The sequence below is a fragment of the Fundulus heteroclitus genome, unplaced genomic scaffold (assembly GCF_011125445.2).
Source record: "Fundulus heteroclitus isolate FHET01 unplaced genomic scaffold, MU-UCD_Fhet_4.1 scaffold_319, whole genome shotgun sequence".
Taxonomy (NCBI): domain Eukaryota; kingdom Metazoa; phylum Chordata; class Actinopteri; order Cyprinodontiformes; family Fundulidae; genus Fundulus; species Fundulus heteroclitus.
In genome coordinates this window covers 37,653-52,239 of record NW_023396729.1, presented here as the reverse complement: position 1 = coordinate 52,239, position 14,587 = coordinate 37,653, and positions in this window count along the sequence as shown.

Below are 14,587 nucleotides of genomic sequence, written 5' to 3'. Positions count from 1 at the left end.
AACACACAAACCAAAAGAGAAAAAAAACCAACATAAAAATTATTCAAAATTGGACAGCAAAAATAAGGTTTGGTTCAAAGCCACAGTCAAGGGTCAGATTGCCAAGACCTAATATGAAATGCTTCAATGGTCACAGCTGGGGCTCTGCGTTCACAAAGCAGCATTGTTCAGAACGTAAAATATTCTGAATGATGTTCATAAATAATTTAAACTTATTTATGCCCCCATTTACATTCCTGTTCTGGAAATCTTATGAATTCTCAATGCATCTGCAAAACATTTTTGCATTTGAAATATCTTTCTTATTGACTTTTTTTTATTTTTATTCCTTTTTATTTATTTATTTTTTTGCACCACTGGGCTTCACCAGTTCTGAAACGTACAGTTTAAAAATATTCGGACAGGAACAACATTAAAGGATAAAATATCCTTTAATGTTGTTTCTATAATTCCCGAATTATCTGCTTTATTGTTTGTGTCCAAAATGGTTGTCTTACATCTCACTGTAATTTCTGGTCACATCTGCTGTATACTGTACCTCTCCCTTTGCACTATTTAATATTGCTGCAACTTTAATCAGCAGGATAAATGATTAATGATAGAGTTGACTGGAGCCCACCGGATGAAGAATGGGTTTTCTCATGTGAGTCGTCCAAACACGTTGTCCTCTCAGTTGAGGAGCGGGTTCTATGGGATGCAATATCACTGAAACGATTCAAGCAGGAATGCTCAATAGATGAGCAACATTAATTATCAAGTCCGAAACTGATACCTTGAGACAAACACAAGTTAAACTGAAAGCTTTGTTCTCTGTGAAATACTGATATAATAACTGAACTGTTATCACCAGTGGAACAGAATATTTTGGCCATATGTTTATCTGATTATTTGTTTAAAGTGGTTTGATGGTTCTGTGGTTTTGGAAACTGAGCATCAATTATTGCACCAAAGTGTTCTCACCTTTGTACTTGGAGACTGTGTGTAAATGCAAATAGTGTAAGTTGGATAGTTGAATTTAAATTCTAAGAATTAAAATTATGAATTATAATGTGGAAATAAAATTATAATGTAGAAATTATTCTTATATTCTTGACTTAATATACATGATGGCTATGCAGGAGGAGTTAAAGGGTGTAGGATTTAGTAAACCATGGTTTCTTCCTTCTCCATTTCAAATTGAACAAGATGGTCTTATTTTAAGCTTGACTATCATTACGTTGTGATGTTGAGGACTTTAGAGTTTTCTTTGTAAGGTTTCCCAGTTTATTCCGGTGTTCTTTGTATATTTGGGTTTTCTTGTATTTTCGAACAGTTACACTCATGTTATTAGTCTTTCTCCTCCTGCTTCTCACGCTCTGCCACCTTGCAACTAAGCTGATTCAGTTCACCTGTGTCTGCCCGCTATCCCTCATGCCACTCACCTGTTTCTCTCATTATTCAAGCTCCTGTTGGCCTTTGTTTCTTTGATGGATTTTCTGTAGTGATGTTATGAGATTAATTGAGGATTCGAAGTGTGTCTCAAATAATGGAGCATTTTTGTAACGCACGTCACATGAGACGTTCTGGCAGTGAAGTGGATGACTGAGGCTGGTATACGTAAGCAGGTGAGAAGAGTTTATGGTAATTACTGGCAGCAGGTGGAGCTGATCAGAGCTAACTGACTGGATACTGAGGAGTGGATAAAGCTGATTGGCTGGTGACAGATGACTGTTGGTTGAGGGGAAGGGAAACTAATTATTTCAGAACAACTCAAACAAAAACCTAAATCATGACAGTTTTTATGCTGGAAATCAAGTATTCCTTTCCAAATTAGGGTTCTACTTGCGTTCGTCAAGTGCTCTGATAAAAGGCCTCTCCAAACCAGACGCTTGGGCTGATTTTTCAATCATTAATCCATCATGATGTGTTATCAGAGGGAACTGAAGAGAAGTGCCAACATGTGTCTTTTGCATCCTTTGACATTATACACATTGCATTTAATAAAAATTTAAGTTTTTTTTTTTTGGTTTTTAGAAATGGAGATTAAAATTAAAATATAAATAGTTTATTTTCAGTGTCAATAAGGGATAAGCAAAATTTAAAAAAAAATTATTTGAGTTTCCATCTTGGATAACAAAAAATGAAATTACTTTAAAACCGAAACAAAAAAGGCCCCTTTGTTCATATTTCAAGACCAAATGTAATCATTTACGTGACAAGAGTGACAAGTTTGATTGGGTGCTTGTTTTGCAGAATAAAATGTACTTGGGCCTTGTTTTGCACTGTCTAAAATCATAATTCAGTAACGTTCTGTTAACCGAAGAAGTCTCAGCACAGATATCACTAGTAAGATTCAAACATTCTTTATTGTCACTGCACGTTACAGTGGCAAAAATGTTGGGTACAAGCAACAGGCAATAATGTGTAAAAAAAAAAGTTTGTCAGAATCCAAGGGCTTTGATATCAGACCCTTTGCGAGAGATGTGAGCCATGTTACATAGATTAGTCGTCCTAATCTATGTAGTTAGAAATTTGCATTTAGGTATTCCCGAGAGAAAAGTGCACATAGGCAATAACAGTAAAGTGATTGTAACATATGATGGACTTTAGCATATTTAACATTAGATGGATTGTAACATATGATGAATATTTGAACAAACTTTCAGCAGAGGGCGATAACCGCTGCAAAAACCGTGGTGATTTTAATGTGTTGGACCACTGTGTCCCAGCAGGGGGCGATAGCCACTTGCTGTGCAGTGGACTAGAAGTCGCAGGTTTTAGCATAATATAAAACATTGAATTGTGGTATTTGAAGCTGGTGATGTGTCTTCCTCACTGTGAACCTCATGTAGTGAGCTCTTGGAGTAAAGCCAATGTGCTGAAAACACCAGAGGCTTGAAAAAGCTCCAGAGCCTATGCCCCTAAAAGTTTTCAAAGTTAATTTCTTAAATGAACTATATATATATATATATATATATATATATATATATATATATATATATATATATATATATTTCTTGACCATATTTGATTTCCCTGAAATTTCAAATACATAGTAATAGTGACACTCTTTTGTTTTGTGTACAAGAAAACAGCATGCTGCCAGAAGCAAATATAATAAAAAAAAATAATATAGTCTGTTAATAATAATCTTGATCCTGATTATCGTGGTAAGATCACAGCAGCTTCTGCATGATGAGCAACAAATAAAACTCTTTACAACAATCTGTTCCAAACTCCAAAGCTTCAGGGAGTTCCATCAACTTAATCCATTTTCAGTGCAAAATCTTTGCACATTTCTTGTGTAACATCCTCTTGCTAGCCTACACTGACCACATACTAAGTCAGCCCAACTTAATTTGTTTTTGCAAGTAAGTTCAATCCATCCATTTTCTAACACATTATCCCTTGTGGAGTCATGAGGGGTGCTGGTGCCTATCTCCAGCTGTCAGTGGGCGAGGTTGATTGCTATTCAAGTAAATCTAATTTAGAAATACTAAGTCAACCCAACTCTTTTGGTTTTTGCAAGTATGTTGGATTGCAGTTCAAGTAAATCTAATTTAGAAATTTCAAGTCAGCCCAACTTCTTTTGTTTTTGCAAGTAAGTTGGATTGCTGTTCAAGTATATCTAATTTAGAAATACTAAGTCAGCCCAACTTTTTTGGTTTTTGCAAGTAAGCATCAACTAATGCAAGATACAAAGCTCGGTTTAAAATAAGCATTTTTGTCAAGAGTTGCTAAAACTAAGAATAGATTTTCCTCTTCTATAAATACCATCCAAAGTTGATAACCAGATGTTTGGATTTTCTTTACATATAGCCGGGCGTACACTGTACGATATTTTCAATCAATGTACTCAAATACAGCTCAAACTGTAAGGTTTAAAAGTTCACTGCTCACTATATCTGTTCTTAACACTGTACGGCTCGACGCTCTGATGCGATCTGACTGCTTACACTGTACATCCAAAAACCACACGTTGGACTCAGTCCCGTAGATGCCACTCGTCGGACTCGATTATCCGGAAGTCCAATGTAAACAGTAGAAGAAGAAAAAGACAGAAGTGTCAATGCTCACTGTTAAATATGAGGCTCATTAGAACGAAACGCGCTGGCTTGGCAATTCTACGAGTTGTATCTCCGTAGTTTGACTCCATGTCACACGTACCGCTGCCATGCTTCTCTCCACGCCTATCTTCTCGTCTGAGAAGAAGAAGAATTTCCTTGTTTGCATATTCGCAATGCACGTGGTGAGAGTCTAATCGGCCCTCGTTAACCCCTGCATACTGCACGACGCAGGACGCATGATGTAGCTGAAACTTGGCCCAATCCAAAAAATTCTCGCATGACTGGAGAATCGGCCCAAAAAGGGCAAAAACCCACACAATGTATGCCCGGCTTAAACAGATTGCCCCTCTGAAGCACTCTTCTTGTCCCGGTGACCACTTCACTGAATTTTTTTGTACAAATAACATTCATGGATTCACAAAGTGTCTCTCTAGCTTGTGTTCCATCTGATGAATATAGAACAATTACACAAGGTTCGATGTGATCAAGAACAGATTGACAAAAGGAATGAGAAACCTGGTTTCACACCATCAGCCCTCTGATTGGCAGAAAACCAGGGTTCCTGCTGAGTTGAAGCAGTATCTTCCTTCTCTCTGTAAAGCCATGCCTTCATTCACTCAGTCCCCCTTTCAGCTCTATTGTTTCTAAAATACCCAGTTTTATTCCCAGATCAGCTTGCTGAAAGGTAGCCAATCAGAGTCCTTCATTCACCTTCCCACTCAGTCAGTCTTTCAACTCTGAATGTTCTCTTTATTTCCTTGTATGTCGGCTGCAGGCCTCTACGTCCAGTCCCAGGTCTCAGCAAATCCAGCTTAAAGCTTGCCTTTACACGCCTCACTGGCTCCCATTTTGTGTAGCCAACACTGAAAGCAGTTGAAAGTCGCATGAGGAGAGATTCAAAGGAGCGACCAAATAATCTGTTCAGTGAGTTTGGTGAATGGGAGTGAGTGGCTACTGTAACGGATTAGTTCACTGCCAAGAAGACCATTATGAAAGCAAACCGAGATATTCCAAACAGCAATCTTGTTTCCCTGAGGACTCTCATTATGTGTGGTTGATTTTAAGATTTACGTTTAACACATATTACATGACCTCAGAAAACAATTGTAGGTTTGGTAAAGCAGCAATATTATTTCAGTTAGGATTTTCATCAAGGGTCTATAACAAAATTAGCTTAAAAAGAATAGATACATTTAGAAAAAGCTCTTTTTTTTCCTATATGTGTGGCCTATTTTTTATTATTATTTTCATAACTCTTGCTATAGAAGATTCCATAAAATGTAAACTGTTTTCTACATTTCCTTTTCACTTAAAAGGGATCTGTAGAAAAAAATTCAAGAATAGTATTCAACACTTTGATTAAATGCCCGATATGCTTGTTGTTCCCACTAACAACAAACCTGTTTGAACATTATGGAGAATTGCTCTAGAAGTATACGACTTATACTTGAAAAGGGCCTGGCAAACTGGCTGTACTAAAGAATCATCTGCGGAATGATGCATTCCCTGTAACGAGCATCTGCCAAAATAGTTGGCCTCATATAGCCAAAATCAAGAAATGGATCCTAAACAAACCACTGATGTTTGAAGTAATTATTCATGAGGGTTGTACTTTAACTTCCTTTAGCAGCTAGCTATGCTGTTGTTCAAGTGCTTGCCCGAAACAGGAATGCTGGCAATTAGCATTTTGGATATTTTTTTAGATTTACGACACTCGCAAATTTGTTGCTGATTCAGTTTGAACTTTATTTGTTAATAATAACAATCTGACTATCATGAGTTGAGGCTTTCAAAAATCAGTGTTGTGGCAACAAAATTTCCCAAGTACCAATCAGTTAATTTTATATTATCAATCAAACCATTTATCAGTCTGTTTTAATGTATTGTATAATTTATTTCATACCAAAAAAAAACTATAGTTTATTTTTAATTGGGAATAAACGCACCTTTTAGAGAATTTTAGGAAAAAAATCTCTATCACTCATGCTATTTAAATTGATGTGTAATTTTATCATTTATCAAACCAATATACGATTTCCATATTTATCGATCGTAATAAAGTATAACTAAAAACAATTTAGGGTTGAGCTACAAAATATCTATGTGCTTCTACTGAGAAGAATAAAATGCGTCTGAAGCAACGAAGGATCTCATTCAATGATTTAAACTCAAAATTTATCTAGATTAGATTTTTGTAAATCCTTTTCTGAAAATATTTCTGTCTGATCTGATTTAAGAGGAAAGGGGAAAAAAGTTTAAATTCTCTCTTTCACATAGATTAGTATTAATTTTCAGATCGATCAGAGCAAAAATAATCATCCCTCCTCATGTCTGGGAGAGGGCAGCTCTTGCTTTCTGAACAGTGGAATAATTGAAGCCATCATCGGCCAAAAGAAGTCCTCTTTGCAGTTTGATGAAAGCATTGTAGTGGACATGACAAACATGGAAAAGGTGCTATGGTTGCATGAGCGCAAAATGAAATGTGTTGTCTAAGTTCTTTTCGTTTATTTTGTAGTTCTCGTTGCCTTTGTTAATTACTGGCTTGATAGAAAAGAAGGCCAGATACTGGTGGGGGAGGACATGTAGTAGACGACACAGGCAGATATCAAACCCAGGACAGATGGGTCAAGAACTAAAGCCACTGCAAATGTTTCACCTGATCTAACACTGGGCCACATGGCACCCAGGGGAAGATCTATTCCAAAGTTTCCACCGTAAACAGTAGGAGTCAGTTCTTTTGGGGCATGAGAAAACAGGCCCACTGTTGTGAAATGATTTTATGTTTAAGGCAGCTTGCCATTAAAACTAAAGACACACACTGATTTGATCATTTTTTTTCACAGATTATATCCACCAGTTTTATCAGTCATCAAAGGGGAAACACATTGCTGTGGTCTTTTCTTTGAAAATATATCTCACATTAAGCATATGGTGAGTTATTGAACACAGTGTATCATGTAATGGTAACTTGGTTCATCTGCTTTTCATTAGGAGACAAAATAGCCTGCAGCACATTGTTAACTTTTCCAATAAAGTTACGAGTTGTCCATTACATTTTACCGGTGAGTCACGTCTAAAACTTTTGACGTTATCTACCATCCACCCTCTGCATAAAAAAATCAGAGAAAATACTATATTTGTTAGAATGCCCCAGTCAAAGTCCAGACCTTCACCCAATTGAGAATCTGTGGAAAAAACTTGAAAGCTGCTGTTATCACATGCACTCCATCAGAAACTACCATTGTTTAAGCTACTGTATGCATCTTACAAAGAAGAATGGGCAAAAAATGTGTCTCTAGATGTGCAAAGCTGGTAGAGGCATATCTCAAAAGGCTTGTAGCTGTAATTAACATGAAAAATGTCAAAGTATTGAGTCAGGTGTGCTGAATATGAATGCTAACTTTGACAAAAATCAGATTTTTATGTAAACAACAATTTGTATGTATCCTTTTGTTTTCACAGTTATGAAATATTTTGTGTTGGTCTTTCACATAATACTCACATAGCACGCTATGTTCAACATGTTCCAAATTATTACCCAGAAATCTGTATTTGTAACAAGATAACGTGTGCAAAAGTTCAAGAAGCACAGCTTTTGTTTGACAAGGCACTATAAATACCCTCACATTCATACTTCCATTTGATCGAAACCCAAACTGGAGATATTCCCTCGTGTGTTGTTTTAGAGCGATGATTGGTGGACACGCAGGAAACGGGAGCGTAGATTTAAGAACAGCAGTCCACGGTGCTGTCATAGTGGAAATTAATAACCTTTGGAAATGTCCAGTGGAGCTGAACAGACAAAACATCTGCTTGTCTTGGCCAAGAAGTCATGAAGCAAAACCGTAAACAATTTTGACAGAGTGAGGTCAGTGACCTCTCCCTGTCCCTAATCAGCTGGATACTGAGGAGACTCATGATGTAATGGCGGAGTGCAACACAGTGCTAATGTGTCTCGATCCATTCTGCACAGTCATGACCGCAGGCCTAATCCAATCATGCAGAAAACTCTCCATAAACTGAACTCCACATAATCCTATCATACAAAAAAATAAACTTTATTATGATTTTGTTGTTTTGCATGTGACTTTAGTCCTAAAAAGACTTGCAGAAGTATTCATACCCTTTGAACCTTTTGCCATGTATTTTATGCTGTATGCCTCTAGTGACTGAATGTTTTGCCCATTCTTCTAAGAAAAATAGCTCAATTTCAGTTAGACTGGAAAATGGCCTCTATGTACATCTCATTTAGCCTCAGACCCTGAATTCAGTTAGGATTTGGACTTTGACTGGGCCATTCTAGCACATGAATATGCTTTGATATAAACAACTTGGTCATTGCTCTGATATGGTCTCAAGTTTTTTTGTTGTTTATTTTGATGTTTTGTCATTGACTTTACATGTTTCCAGGATTACTCTGCCTTTAGCTCTTCCAATCAACTCTGATCAACTTGTCTGTCCATCTTGAAGACTGAAATTCCCACAGCATGATGCTGCCAACACCATGTTTCACTTTAAGGTTTTTGTTCCATGGTCATTTGCAATGTTAATTTTCCTCCCACACAGAACAGCTGTATTTATATTAACATTAAATTACACTCAGGAGAACTCTAATACTGAGGTGATTTCTGAAGGGAGTTGTTGTATATTATTTTAATTTAGGGGAATCAGAGTATTGGAGGCAGAAGACAAGCACACAACACACTTTTCAGATTTTTTGTCTGTAAAAAGATTTGAACACCATGTAGCATTCTGCTTCTACTTTACAATCCTGTACTATTTAATGTGTCTTTGTCACATTTAATCCTGATAAAAATGCATTGAGGATTGTGGTTCCAACATTTTGTGTATGCTTGTTTTAAACCACAAATGTGACTCTAGGAAAATTTCCTCTAGCTTGTTATTTATTTATTTATTGTTCTGTCTTGTATCGTGGTTTCCCTTTCATTTCTGGGAAAAGGGTAAAGTTGTAGCAAAGTGAAAAGCCTGTTGTTGTTGGCGCTGGTTTCAAAGAAGCCACTTTTATGTTTTATGGCACAGTTTGAAGTTCGCTCCCCATAGGTGCCTGTATTGAAATATGTGAAGCCTTTATTTCCTGAAAACTGACACAAAGCTGGCAGCAAAACTGGAAAAAAAAACAGGAAAAGCTGCAGTGTGACTGTGGTGAGTTAAAGGACACTCACACAGGTTAATGACATTTTACGATGACAAATTTCAAAGCTGACAACTTTGAGCTCTTGTTCACACACAAGCAATGAAGAAACTCCTCTGCTTTGTTTATATAACCCAAACTATGGTGAGGACGATGAACTATAACAGGAGAAGGAAATTTAAAACTATCAAATTGAAATTGTCATAACATGCCTCTTGAAGTTGGCGCTCTGACTTGACAGTTTCTTTTGCATATCTGGGTTTAGCTCAGCCAAAGAAGTTGGGTTTGTGCCATGTTGCTCGCATAAACCCCACATTTGTGAAAACCTCCAGCAGCCGCGGGGTAGATAAAAACAGATTCAGGCACGATTGTTGAATATTTTCAGCAACATTAAAGAGACATGTGTGTCTTTCAGCAAGTAGTGGGGCTTAAGTAAGACCTTACAACCAGCCTATGTGAACATTTTACCCTTTATATCAAGGGAATTATGATGCCTGAGGGCAAACACAGATCAGGCAGATCAGCACATTAGAGGTGGCACACCAGTGCAAGATTGAGTACACCCTGAACAGGTTGGGTGTCCATCACTAGGACACCCAATAAATATATAACTTATTTGTGTCTGTGGGGAACAGACCTCAGACTCACTACATCACCTTAAAACATTAAACTACACTATTTTCTTTTATTTTATGCCCCCATAGCTCAAAATGATCCAGAAATTAGTTGTTATAAATGGCAAAAGGAATGCACTTTTTAATATCTAATAGGGGTAACAATACGTGTGATATAGAAGTACAAAACACTGGGTTGATGAGAAAGACATAAGATTTTAAAAATGGGTTTGTGATAACTAAGAATCACCTACAGCGATAGTCATGGCAGATACATGCTTGTTGCAAGATTAATCCAGGTTTAATTTGTCAACATATTAAAGGTTTTAAGCCTGCGTCGTTTACTTTGGGAGTTTGCTTTTGTACGTTTTGTCCTGTCCTTAAAGTCTTTGGCATATGGTTTAGATTTTGTTTAGTCCCAGTCTTTAGTTTCTATGTTCCTCATTTAAAAGCTATTTTAACACAGTACGATGAGAGAAAAACAACTTTTTGAGATGAGTTTAGATTATCAATTGATCATATTGGCAGAACTCCGCAGTAACAATATAATTGTTGCCCTGAAAAAGGTGGAGAAAAGCAGCTAAAATTAAATTTCTACAACTTGATATGTGGTATCCCTTAATATTTCTATTTTTGAATTTTTACATGGGGATGGTTGTTTTTTTTAAAGTAACCAAATGTTTACTGAAGATTAATCTATGCCAAAAATGTACGGTTCATTAATCACACTCTTGCACATTATAAAACTATTTCCAGCCAATGCATATTAAATTGCTGCACTACTGAATAATTACCATAGGGATGAGGCAGGGATTACTCTCAGTCATTCCTGTCTTTCCCTGTTGCATGTCATTCTTTGTTTTTTTCCAGGTCAATCAGACAGATAAAAATAGTTCTGGGACGATTTATTCAGAAAAGACTGAATCACAATTAGTCTGGTGCTTCATCCATCAGCCTCCGAGCGCTTTGCTGACAATTATATAATCTGAAATATACAAAAGACATGCTGAGAAAACTCCCCTGAAGCATTGAAAAGGTAAAAAGAAACTGAAAGATGCAAATAAAACAGGGAAGAGTGCTTAGAATGGGTGGACTTGAAGCTGTAAAGGCTCAGCACTCTGACAGGATGCTGGATTTGAGTGAACAGGGGCTGGCATTGGTGAGTAGGGGGGCTGCTGGTATGACGCAGGGAGCGCAGAACAAAATGATGCTCTATTTATAGCAAAGGAGCAAGCTACTGTATGATATTCTTGCCGAATCCTCTCCTACACCTTCTTTCTCTCTGCTTACATAGACTCAAATTATGGCAGATTAATTAGTGTGCCTTGATATCTGAGGATGAAATAATCCTCTCAGAGCTGGGGGGGGGGCAGTCCCACTCAGTTATGGAAAAGAGATGGATGTGTTTATGGCTAACCATAAAACAGCAAACATTAATACCAATGAGCACGAGATTTCTGGTTTTCTTAAGGAAAATGCTTGTGAAAGTTGGTGATTTTAACACTGGTTATTTGTCCTGTGAAATAATTCTGTCTGGAAAAGGTGACTGAGGTTTATATTCTTGAAAAAAAATTACAGGTTTTGTTTGTCACTTCATAAATTAAAAACATTATATAGAGGAAGCAAAATGCAATGCAGTTCAAAATAAGGATGTGCATAATTACTTCATTTCTGTCTCACCAGGGTGAAGCTTTGCAGCTGAACATAAGCACACCATCTCCCCCTGGTGTTGAACGCTCCACTGGCCACTGGCACAATTGATACAAAGCAGTTCCTGTTTATCAGGAAATTTAAAATGCTATCTTATTTATTTAGCTCTTATCCATGCACACAGTGATTCGCTGGAAAACAAAGAAGCAGAGATGAGACACGCTACAAATCATCAAATGCATCAAAAACCCAAATTACAAATTAAAAGCACAAAGGATCACATAAAAAGGGATGAATATTTAAATGCAACTAGAAATTATAAACTAATCTTTGACAATTTATGAGTTTTAGCTGCAGTAAAATCATCATGTTTTTAGTTGCTGCACATTTTAGGTTTCCACGCAGTTTCTTACAAAGCTGATGAGAAATGGGAAAAAAATCTGCAAAGTCATTGCAGATTCAGGAAAGCAGTTAACCTGGGACAGGTAGTGATGGATGAGTCGGCTTACCTGCAATATTAAATAAATGATCACTGATTTATTGATAATATATGAGAAATATGATTGCCTCCAGGTTGTAGCTATGAGAAATCTGAAAATATCATAATGAGTCTGCAGTTATACGGTTCTCCTATTAAGGGGTTTATGTGTATGTGGCTTCTATCCAAACCTGTAAACAATAAAGCTTCTATAGGTAAAATAGATTAGGTGTATAAAACTTTTGTATTTGGACCTGTATTGTGACAGCTGATCCCAACTTTGCACATTCAGGACCTTGACCACGATGCTTGCATGCGTTAAGAGCCATGGATGTTTCTGTGACCCTGTAAGCTGGAGTCTTTCTCTGCATTGTTTTTCTTTATTTAAAAACCAAATCACAAAGAAAATCATAGAGAAAAACTGTAACCATGTGCTTGTCTTCCTGTGCCGCTGTTGTTCTTCCCTTTTTGTTTTTGTTTTGATAATTTCATACGCAAATTTCACTCGTACTTATTGTGTGATTATTTTAAACATGATTGTGCTTGTTCTGTTTATCCTATCTTAGTCATCACTTTTGATGAGTGATTTCAAACCCAAGGCAAGGCAAGTTTGTTTATATAGCACATTTCAGTGACAAGACATTACTCAAAGTGCTGAACGTAAACAGAGCATAAGAAAAAAAAACACACAGAGGGAAGTGCACTGTAGTGCAATAATAGCTGCGGGTCATGACAAAATTAAAATTACAATTAAAAGCTGCTTCTCTGTGTTTGGTTCTGGTTCTAGGTATGTAGAGTAGGCTGGAGCCAGAAGAGTGGTCTGGAGGTTTGATACACTGATAACAAGTCTGTGATGTATTTTGGTGCTCAGCCAGGGACTTAAAGACTAACAGAAGTATTTTAAAGTTTATATTATCTGACATACAGGGAGCCAGTGTAAGGACTTTAGGACTGGGGTGATGTGCTCTACTTTCTTAGTCTTAATGAGGGCAGCAGCCTTCTGGATCAGCTGCAGCTGTCTGATCGGCTTTTTAGGCAAAGCTGTGAAGACACTGTTCCAGTAATCAATTTGACTAAAGATAAACACTAGTTTTTCAAGATCCTGCTGAGACATTTGTCCTTTAATCTGAGCATGAATAGGAAGGGGCCCAATATGGACCCTTGGGGAACCCCGCATGTGATTTTTGTCGCCTTTGATGTAAAGTTACCTACTGACACAAAAAAGCCCCTGTCCTTCAATTAGGATTTAAACCAGTTGAGTGCTGAACCAGAAATGTCAACCCAGTATTCCAGATGGTCTAAAAGAATGGAATGATCTACCATGTTGAATGCTGCACTGAGGTCCACTAATACCAGCACAGTGGTTCTTCCACAGTCCACAGCATTTATATGGATGTCATTAAACATCTTGACAGGAGCGGTCTATGTACTGTGGTGAGCGCGGAAACCTGACTGGAAAATGTCAAGGCAGATGGTCATTGATGATCAGGTATTTAATTAGTCAAACTCAAACTCCCAATAAAGTGGGAGTTTGAGATGGGCCCGTAGTTCTGAAGTAGCAACTTGATCTTTTGGCTGGGTCTTTAAGGTGGCTGTCACTTTTTGGAATCAAGGACAGAGTCGTGTCATCTGCATAACCAGTATTTACCTCCACATTCACTTCAATTCAACGGATTTTCATTTCTATAACAGCTATTTTCTGTTGAAGCTTGGCGATGTCTTCTTTGGTGCAGAGAGGCATCTTGTGTTCATTAGCTGGCATCAACTGGTCCTTCTCCATTTTTGCTTCAGCTTAATGGATTACCATTACCATAACAGCGTTTTCTCTGAGAGGTTTGTCTAACTCCTCTGTCGTGTAAAGAAGCATTTTGAGCAGATTTGCTGACGTCAACTGGTCCTTTTCTCAGATGCAATTTGAATGACATAAAAAGGTAAAGTAGTCCACCCAGGGGAAAAAAATTAATCCTTGAGAGTTACTGATCTAAAGTAGTTTAATCCAACTCTTCTGTCATATTGGCTAAGAGTTTAAAAAGTAAGAGTAAAAGAAAGCAAGCAAACAGGGAACAGTAGAAAAAGCGTTGTATATATTTTTCTTTGACTTTTTCCAATTCTTCTAAAACGTTTATTATCAGAAGCATTTTACAGTCAGTAAATACAATTTAAAAAAATATCTGTACTATATTCTTTGTACATATCTCACTTTTTATTCATGGTTATTCAATATTTCATGTATCTGACATGGTTTGCTTAAATGATATAAAGATTACATTACCACGGTTTTCTTAAAATGCCTGTCTTTGAAGTTGTTTTAATTGACAGAACCTTCATATTGTGCACTGATTTCATGAGGGTTTTTTTTTTCAGATCATTCTGTTCAAGCATGGTTGAAAAGCAATGTCTGACTTTCATTTGTTAATTTTCATATCTTTTTTTAATTTATCATTACTTTTGTCAGATTCAAGTTATTTCTGTGACTGTTTCTTTCATTAAATGGGGGCTACCAAGAATTTTTGTCCACGTGTGTATTTGATATTAACAAACACTCCCCTGTCAGCATTTTACTAAGATTGCCTGCTTGGCTAAAGCAGTCGTATTTGACAAAACGACCAAAATAAAATGGAGAACAAAGTTAGAGAAAACTGAGGAG